At 37.8% G+C, this 10,603-nt stretch overlaps 1 pseudogene; it reads right to left on the bottom strand.

Annotated features, from left to right (window-relative positions):
• Positions 1–222: 222 nt before the first annotated feature.
• Positions 223–3,353, bottom strand: LOC121791689 (annotated as a pseudogene).
• Between the last annotated feature and the right edge of the window lie 7,250 nt (positions 3,354–10,603).

Below are 10,603 nucleotides of genomic sequence, written 5' to 3'. Positions count from 1 at the left end.
GTAATAAGGCCTTAACATATACTATATCTAAACTGATTCGAATGAAAAAAATGAAAATTTGTCAAAAATTTCAAACTGAATCGAAACTTAAAAAGACAAACAAATTTGTATATTTCAATTTAATTCAGATCAAATATTCAATTTTCCAGTATTTTAGTCACCCTTAGTTAAGACTGGGGTAAATGGAAACTTAATTAAACGATGTGAAGGTAATAAAAATAATGAATCAAAGAGAGACAAGTTGCTCCGACAGATATCTGTAACGAGTGTGATCTTTTGAGTCTGAAAGTACAGACCAAATTACAAAAGAAAAAGGGGGGAAAAAATCACAAAACAAACAGATAGGACAGGACGACGATCGATCAGTGTTGAGGGAAAAAGAATAAAAAGAATATGCAGGCTATTGTGTGAGGATGAGAAACATCTGCTCAAAAATTGCAGACCCAACTACATGACATGAGAAAGCTATTTATAGTCCAACCTTTTGTATCCTCAAAGGCCACAATCAATTTTTTTTTAAAGGAAAAACAATTCTGATCCTGCTGTGTTTTTTGGTTTCAAGTGGATACCAGAAAGATCAGCTCTAATTAGTAGAGTACAACATAATGTGCACACTTCACCTGAAAATAAACCGTTTTCAATCATTAGTTCAAGGAAAAAGGAGTAGATGGTTTTGTTATATAGTACCTGGTGGTAGAATTGCCAAGAGTAAGCTCGAGGTCATCGGGAAACACATTCGTCGTGTATTCTCTCGCCCTCCCACGGTTTCACTAGCCCCATGTGATTACTACCGAATGCAAACTCAGTGAAATTGCATCGGACATTGGAATGTCGGCTGTATGATCGACTCCAGCTCGAATGGCCGGGGAACATGTCCCGTTTGGCCAGGGGTCCACATACGAGAACCTCCGTTTGAATATGGTTCCTTGAAGCCGAATGGATTTGCAGAGACAAGGCTGAATGTCGGAGAAGAAAGGCCCATCTTGGGAGTCTGAACCCCAGAGAGCCATCCAGAATCAGGAAGAGTTTGCAGACCGGGGCTCTGGGGAGTGGAAGAGGGTAGAAACGGGTAGTTTTGCCCACACCATGCGCGAAGCAGCCGCCGGGTCATCACAGTTGCCGTTCATTCTAGGTGTGCGTGCAGTTGGTGAGCTTAGAGGTGGTGTGACTGGAGCACTAATAGAGCCTCCTGGGATGTAAAGATTATGGGGTAGCTTAGATGCTGGCAAAGTGCCAGAAGATAGGTTCTTAAGCCAAGGAATAAGGGAATTGGGATCGGCCGAATTATTGGCATTAGCGCCATAATGGGAAGGCTTGCGAAAGAAGATGATGCAGGCTTGGGTTGAAGGAGGCTCCTGGGCTAGGTTGATATGATGAGCAAGGACTTACTGCAGCTGAGCCCATGATATCCATGCGTTCCACAGGCTTGCATCCCTGCATATAGAGAGACCCGTTAAGAGGAACCACACGTTCCACATAAATAGTACACATCAGAAGATCGAACAAACAATAAGCTGAATCAGGAGTTGAAAAAACCTATTGCAGTGAAGAGGCTCACCATCTTCCTATTATGGACCAAGTATACTACATATGCTCATATTTAATCATAAGATGTGACACCTACCATCTATTAAGATTACTTCATTAGCACACAACACTAAAATCCAATGCTGAACCATGACTGTCATCAATGAATTCCAAGAACATGCCAACGGATGAGTATTACAGAGAAAATTAAAATTAGCTTTACATAGACAATTAAATGGATGCCATAACTACCAGAGCATTACTCATTACAGAAGTTACAGAAAATGCTACCAAAATATTCAAGCACGGTTCTTTGTACTCCTACTTGGAAAGGGACCTGAGCACTTTAAATGAATGTTCACAGCATTGTACACTTGGACAATGGTGGTTGTGAAAACATATAACTGGCATATGTTAAATAAATGTCACCTCTATGATTCTGATCTTTTTTAAAAAAAGAACCTTGTGTGTGTGTGCGCACATGCACGTAAGCCTTTAATAATTTGGAACATTGAACCATGGTGTTTCAGCATATGCTGACAAGTGGCCGATCAGATATTATTTTGGAACATTGAACCACGTAAGATATTATTTGCGCTCTACTTACAGCTCAACTACATGCAAGTGGCCGATCAGATATACAAATGATAAATTTGAAATTTGTGAGAAGCAAGTATATGAAACTAAATATTTCACGAAATGGAATTTGAAAGGGCCTCCTCTTAATTAAAGAAAATAAGAAACTACTCCTAAGAGAATAATTCATCATGCCATGTGCATTTATTACAATCATATTTTTGCATATATACGCATAACATGTTGCAATAAATGGTTAAAATACTGTTAACCGTAATTGTTTTGAATTGAAACACTCGGTTCTGGATTTCATGGATCTAATCAATCGAATTGAACAGTTTAGGTAAACACAAGTTGAGCAAAAACATCCAAAAACCCCAATGTTTCTTTAAATAATAAATTGACTGACAAATATGAAAAAAAAAGGATAAGAATCTTTTAAGGTACATGCTTGAAAAAGCAAAATATCACACCCTCAAAACGATCTAATCGTGCTTCGTACGCCGCGCAGTGCAGTAAAGCATCAAACTCAGAAACCGTAGTAAATTGTACACACAGTATGACCGTCACATGCTCTCGACCTCGACACCGCACCATTTGACACCTAATCGCCGTCTAACCTAATTAAAAAATTCCTCAAAATCACAAAGCAATATCTAAATATAATATTTAATTCAGCAGGTTAGATTCCATCGCTACTATCGTGCGCCGGATGCGTCACGCAGCTCGCCGCTCGCGTTTCGACATCCATCCCCCCGATCGATACCACTACCGTCCGTCTACCGTACGCATCAAGCGCATTTTAGCAGGCACCAGCACCACAGAAAACACACAATCACACACACACACGCACGCGATCCTAAATCGACAGTGAATAAGATCTGTACACCGCAGCAGAGAGCTAGCCAAACATGCAAATTGAAGTTCCGATCGGTGTGATTACCTGTCTGTAGGTGGTGCCGTCCTCTTCCACGACCCATCCGGCCTCGTTGCAGAGAGCTTTGAGCACCTCGTTGTTGTCGCAGTGCTTGGGGAGCTTGTAGTTGCCGTACATCCTGAGTCCAGAGAAGATCTTCGCGGCGATCGCGCGGCGGCGTCGCTCCCGCCGCTTGTTGTTCTCCCGCTCCTTCCAAGTCGGCAATCTGGTGCCCGAAGTCATCGGCGTGGCGAGGTCCGGGTCGGTGAATGGCTCCGGCAAGAGGCGATCCGAACCGGCTTCGCGAACCGGATTGTGGGGGGTTTTTTGGTTGAGTGTGATTAAAGAGGAGAGGGAAAAGGATAGATAAATACGAGAGAGAGAGAAACTTGGGCTTGAAATGGGGGTTAATTACAAGAGTGCCACTGAGGTGTGTAAATGTAATGTACCCTAGAAATGCGGGTCGTGCACGTGTTTCGTCTTTTGAAGTGGGACAGGTGTTGGGTGAGGCACTTGAGGTTTTTTACCAAAATAAAAAAACCTCGCATAAAAATAAACCACTTTTATTATTTTTAAAAATTCCTAAAAAATAGACCGATTTTAATTAAGAAATTCTTTCTCTAGTGAATCTATTTTTCACTCATATATATTTAGATTCTATTAGACTAAATATAGTACTCTCTCCGTACTAACTAAATTAAGAAAATATTCTTTTTGGAACGTCCTAATAAAATTGAGTCATTTTTTTTAAAAAATTGAGTAATATTTAATACTCTTAATTTATTTTGTCACTTACTATACTTTCTCTTATTTCTCCTCATTTTTTCCTCTCTTCTTTATATTATTATCATTTAATTTATTCAACACAATTTTCTTAATTTTCGTGTTCAGAAAAAGTGACAAAACATAGTTAAGATGGAGGAGTAATATGATACGATAGAAAAAACTAGAAGAAACAAATGATTGATAATATTACTCAAATGAAAATAGAATAACTATAGTTCATGTTTTATACAAATTACTCGCTATGTACTATAGAAATAGACTGAATTTATTTTTTGTTTGTCATATATAAATACTCCCTCCGTCCCGGATAATCCGTCTCACTTTGACCTGGCACGAGTTTTAAGAAATGAAATGGAAAGTGAGTTGAAGAGATAGTGGAGTGATGTGAGTGTGAGTTCTAATTTATATATAGTTTTATATAGTAAAATGTTAGTAGAAATGAGTTAGTGGAATATGAGGTCCACTACCAAAAATGGTAAAAAGTGAAATGGGACAAATTATGTGGGACAGACCGAAATGGAAAAATGGGACAAATTATCTGGGACGGAGGGAATAGAATATATTCATTCATGGAAATATTTTTCCCTTTTCTATTACGGGATCCCACCACCCACTCCAATTACTTTTTTTTTCTATCTTATTTTATCAATTATACATTAAAATACTCCATCCGTCCCATAAAAATATGTACATTTTCCATTTCCGTCCGTCCCACAAAAGTATGTGCATTCCATTTTTGGAAAATTATATGAATTTAATAATGTAGGTCTCACTATACACTAACACTACTTTAACTATCATTCTCCTTCTCTCTCTTACTTTACCATTCCATTCTCTTCATCTCTCTTACTTTACTAATTTTTTCTTAATTTCCGTGCAGTTCCAAATGCACATATTTTTTGGGATGGAGGGAGTATAAGGCCATCCACAACGCTGTCTCTATACCGTCTCTTAAACCGTCTCTTAACTACTATTTGAGCACTATTTGAGGGCCCCACTGTCCTTTTTTCCTCCATCTCTTAACTAAGAGACGGAGGCTGCAACGCTCCGTCTCTTAACCGTCTCTATACCGTCTCTTAATACTATTCATTCAATTTTATAATTTTTTTTTAAAACCCAATTCAATTTAAACAAACACACTTTATTAAAATTAAAACAATATTACAACTTAACATTAAAAAAGCGAAGACATAATTAAAATTCTAAAAAAATAAAAATGACATAATTTAATATTCTCCGATTGATGTACTTCCGGAGCGCTCGTGGGGTGGTGCGGCTTCCTCCGCCTCTTCGTCGTCGATCTTCTTCGAGTGATTGTTCCATTAATTGACGCATTTGCTCAAAAAGGATCCATTTGTTTGAGTTGATTGAAGATGGAAATTGGAGTGATAGAGAGGATTTGAGAGGAATAGATGTGTGTTTGTGTTTGAAATGAGTATGGAATAGAATTATTTATAGAGTAAAAAAAATAAAAATTTAAAAAATGAAAATAAATATTTAGCGGTAATATTACCGTTTGAAAAAAAAATTTTTTTTTATTAAAAATCGATTTTTTTTAAAAAAAAATGAATTATTGCGTCATCAGTGACGACGCCCACTCGCGGGCCAGCGAGTGGCGTCACGCACGCATGGGGACGTGCCACGTGTCTCGGGCGCGTGGCGAGACAGCTCGTCTCGTGTCTCTCCGAGACGAGCTACGCGACGAGCCGGTCGCGAGCTGGAGACGAGATGGCCGCTGCAATGCGTCTCGCGGGGGTCTCGTCTCTCCGAGACGAGACGCGAGCCCGGCGCGAGACGCGTTGTGGATGGTCTAAGTTATCCTCAAATGGTCTATATCTCTAGCCTCTAGGCAACGAATAGAGTATTAATTATATTTATAGTATGATTGTAGTTTATCGATGTTATATAGTGTTCGAATATTTGAATTCGAATCATTTTTTTTTCAAAGCAAGGTTATTAATGATTATTATTTACGTCTTGCCAACTATTTTGCATTTCATCATTTCATCGTCAATTCCAAATCATTTTTCGTCACATAATATTACAAAACACTTATTTCTTTCTTTTATATACTCAAGCATATTTCCATCAATGTAATCGCAATCTAGTGATAATATGATTCGATATTTTTACCATTGCTGAAATGTCATCGTTGAGAATTTGAGATGATATACCATTGGAAAATATCATGTCAAATTTAACCATGATGAATCACCAAATGCGATTATTTTTACTAGTGCAAAGCAGAAATATGGGAATCGTCAATTTGGACATATAAAAAATTTGGTAAATACTAGTAGTAGTAGTAGTAACATTTTAAATTATTATCCATCAGTTTGATTGGGTATTAACCATATTGTTACTTACCAAATTGATGGAAATTTCGAAATTGACATCAGTACAACTGGATGTGGGCCCATGTTTCATGATCATATATTCAACTACTTGCACGTGCGCAGCGGATTAGGACTTTGAAATAATTAACTGAATTGGATTACGAAGATTATGTCCGACCACACCGTTTAATCCTGGGGTCCACTAATTTTTCGGTGCTTTATAATTTCTTTTTTTAAAAATTAATCAAAAATAGGCAAGGCATGCCGCATGCGTCAAATAAATAGGACGAAGTTAAATTTAGTTGATAAGCAAATACACACTTAATAGCAAAAATAGCATCTCACTAAGCTTTTAAATAGGATTTTTGCATTGACTGAGTTGGGGTTTAATTAACATAATGGAGTGACTATTAATAAAATTAATTTGGGATAGAAATAGATAAATAATAACTTTTTTTATTTACTTAATTCGGCCGGTTGGACCGTCATGCATGGGCCTTCATACCTGAGGGCACCCGTAACGCGTTAAGCGGGTGTCCCGTCACGGCGTGACTAGTGACGAGCCGTCTCGCGGCGCGCCCAGGCGCCATGCGTGACGCCCACTTGCCGGCCCGGAAGTGGGCATCGTCACGTTGACGCAATAAATTATTTTTTTTAAAAAAATTCGAATTTAAAAAAATAAAAATAAATAAAAATTGTAAACGATAATAATTAGCCGTTTTTTAATTTTTTTTAAAAAAATTTTCTGTTTTTTTACCCTATAAATACTCCTAATTCATCATCATTTCACACACAACTACACATCTTATCTCCCCAAATCATCTCCATTTCGTCTCCAATTTTCATCTAACATCTCATTACAAAATGTCCGGCGACGAAAACTCCGGCGGTGGCGGCTCCGGCGGGTGGGATCTCAACGCGTTCGGCTACTGGGCGAGCATGTACAACACATTGGGTGGTTCCGGTTCGTCGACGCCGGGGGTACCAACCACCCAATTTTGACGTGGATGCATACGCCCGTCCCTCTGCCCCGCAGTATTTGAGGGATTATCCCAGATTCGGGAGGATTATTCCGTTGAACCCACTGCGGGAGGAGGCCGAGGCGGTGGAAGCTCTAGGGCAGAGGCGGAGGCGGGCGAGGAGGAGGAGGAGGATCTAGGCCGACATCCGTACAGCAGCAAAGAAACGATGGCGGTGTACAATGCCTGGATCCGTATTTTATACGATCCCATCGTCGGGAATCAATAAACCCGGAAGTGTTTATGGGAAAAGGTCTCCGAGGCCTACCACCAGATTAAGCCGAAGGGGTCCCGCCGCCACACATAAAAGATGCTTCGCGCTCACTTTGACCGAGTCGACAGAGAGGTCAAAAGATTATGCGGCATCTACACGAAGAAACGGTTCAGTACCAAAGCGGATCCACAGGCGCCGACATTCTGAGGTCGGCTTTACGCGTCTACCACGACGACACCGGCAAACAATTCAAATTTGTTGTTGTTTGGCAGGTCGTCAAGGACGAGGAAAGGTGGGCCGACGGTGTCCGCTCCAGCTCGGGCTCAACCTCCAAGCACACGACGAGTGGCCAATACTCGCCTGGTGACGTCGGTGAGGGTAGCGGCGCACAAGAGGGTGCCTCGCAGGAGGTTGAGGGCACGGCCGGCGATGCCGGGGGATCCTCCCATGGGCGCCATCGGCCGCTAGAGACCAAGGCAGCGAAGGCGGCTATAGCGAGGAAGGGCCGAGGCGAATCAAGCCAGGCTGGCTCGAGCTCGGGGGGAGGCTCGAACTCCCTTATGGCCATGTACATGACCGCCACAATGGCGGACACTTCCCGCTTTACGCCCGCCCAGTACCAAGCATGGTGGAACGGAATTGTCTTTATGGCAATTGGCAACATAACTTAGTTAAGGGATGGAGTAAAAAAGTACAGTATGGCCCGCAAATAATGTTTTAAGGGACGGTATAGTGACAGCGTTGTGGATGGCATAATAAGGTTTGTCACTTTGTTGTAAATAATTACATGAAGAATACTTTTAAATTCTTCTTGCAAAAAAGATTGAACCCCAACTCCAACGGTCCCTATATCTCAGTCTGACAGTATTGTGAATGGTGTTTAATCAGGATATGCAGTAGCCCATTAAAGGGGAGGATCGTAACCGACTGTCCTGCCAGAAGACCATCTCCCAAGGTCTCACACTTGTGCCTGAGAGATGTTGCAACTACACTGCAGTAGTGGGAATCAATCCTTGCCCATTCTTGCAACTCTGCCCATCTGAACCCAATTGCGCTGCCTATGCGGGCTCTTTTATTCCTAGCAATCTATGGGCCCTCCCCTTTGTCATTACTTACTGTATTATTTATTTAAACATTGAATAATACAATTACCAATCATCATTAATGGTACTCAAACTCAATATGAAACATACAAATAGATCTAATAGTACTATAAAAATTATCCCATTTTAAATTTTTGAGTAAAATATACTCAGTTTAAAATTTACATTAAAACAAATTTAAATAATATAGTATCAAATTTAGGATAAAATATAGTAATAGATAAATATTCTTTTAAATTCAAATTTAATATAAAATTTAAAATAAAATCACTATTTAAGTATAATAGTTACACTAAAAATGAGTTTATGTGAGATCTTTTCACATAAAATGAGTTTTAAGTATAATATGAAAGGTAGAATAGCTCTTAAACCTAAAATTTTAAATTAAAATTGCTATAAACCAATTGAAAAATTGCCTCCCATACAACTCTATTAGATCAATACACATGTTCAACTAATAATTCTTTTTTTGAAATAAATTATGACATATACTCTCTCCCTCCAAGTTACTACTTCCTCCGTCTACGAAAAGTAGACAAGATTATGAATTACACAGATTTTAATTTATAACTGGTAAAGTAAGAGATGGAGGAAAAGGTAGTGAAATGAGTGTTATTAGATTGTATGGTCCATATTTAGAATGATATGTAGGGTTAGTATTGGTTAGAAACTTTTCTTTTTGAACTTAGTCTTTTTTTTAGATGGATCAAAATGGCAAAACTTATCTATTTTTCGTGTACGGAGTGCGATTAAATAGTAAATACCCTCATCCATTTTTGGGCTGGTTCTAAGTAAAAAGAATTTATTTTCCTTTTTAACAAAAATCAGCCCATATAATTATTATACTACTTTATTATTTTTAGATTTATTCTTTATTTTCTTTTAAATTAACTTATTTGACATTACATTTTAAACTCTCGCACATAAATGAACCTTGTTAAACTATCTATAGTTCGATTAGGTAAGATCAGTATTCGTTCACTTAAATGAATTAAACAGTGCTAGAAGAAATAATGTATTGGTTGAAAATTGATAAAGTAAATTGGTTGTGATAATAGCAAATGATGAGCAATAATCGCACTATTATAGGTATGCAATTAACATGTAGGCGCGAGTTTTAATTTTGAAGCATTACCTAAATTTTAGTTATGATCAAATAAAATAGAATAGAAATAAAGCATATGGAGTATAATCCAAATGTATGTATAAATTAAAAGAATCAATCGTAAATTAGCGGCAAAATAGGCGGGAAATGTGGTGGGCGGCAGTGGAGTTTTTAATTGAGTTTTTACTGTAGTGCAATTTATTGAGAGCCAACCAACCATTTTATTAAACTGTCCAAATAAAAGAAAATAAATGATTATATCACTTTGAAAAAAGTACTTCATGTCGTAAACGAATCAGTAAATATAGTAGTTTATGGTTCAATTAATTGGACCTGTCTAACCAAAGAAGATAAATTATTGTATCACTTTAATTTTGAAAAGTACATCGACAAACGAATCAGTAAAATATAGTAGTACTAGTACTAGTTTGTGGATCAATCAATTAGACTTGTAACAAAAAAAAAAGACATTTTAGAGCACAAGTCTTAATAACTTTAATTTCCCGCAATGTTATAGATTTACAAATAAATTCAAATATATAAATGCATCTTAAACACAATGATAAATTGAAGATTATAAACTCAAAGCATGTAATTGAAAAATACAATTTGTTAAGTTAGAGGAAGCACAATAAAAAGGAAAGAAATATTAAGAAAAAAAGTAAGGAAAATGAATATCCTTTTGATCATGATAACACGTTTTTCGTTTTGGAATATCTTATTCAAAGTGACACCGTTCTAAAAGTAAAATACAACTCTCTTAAGTGTTGGGTCTTCTACCCTTATTCTCTCTCAAACTAACACATTAACCAACTCCACATAAAATCTTATGCCGAAAAAAGGCTTTGCTTTGAATGAGATGAAGAGGATATTTTTTAAAATAAAATCAAATTTTTGTTTAGACGTCAACCAATTTTTCTAATTCCTAACGTGTCCAATATTTTCAACGAATTTATAATATTTTTTATATAAAGCGCATATAGAAGAAAGAAATAGAAAACCTACAATCATAAAATGCATA

This window comes from Salvia splendens, unplaced genomic scaffold (genome assembly GCF_004379255.2).
Source record: "Salvia splendens isolate huo1 unplaced genomic scaffold, SspV2 ctg875, whole genome shotgun sequence".
Taxonomy (NCBI): Eukaryota; Viridiplantae; Streptophyta; class Magnoliopsida; order Lamiales; family Lamiaceae; genus Salvia; species Salvia splendens.
Note: the sequence above shows the minus strand (reverse complement) of the source record. Positions and strands in the feature narration are given on the sequence as shown.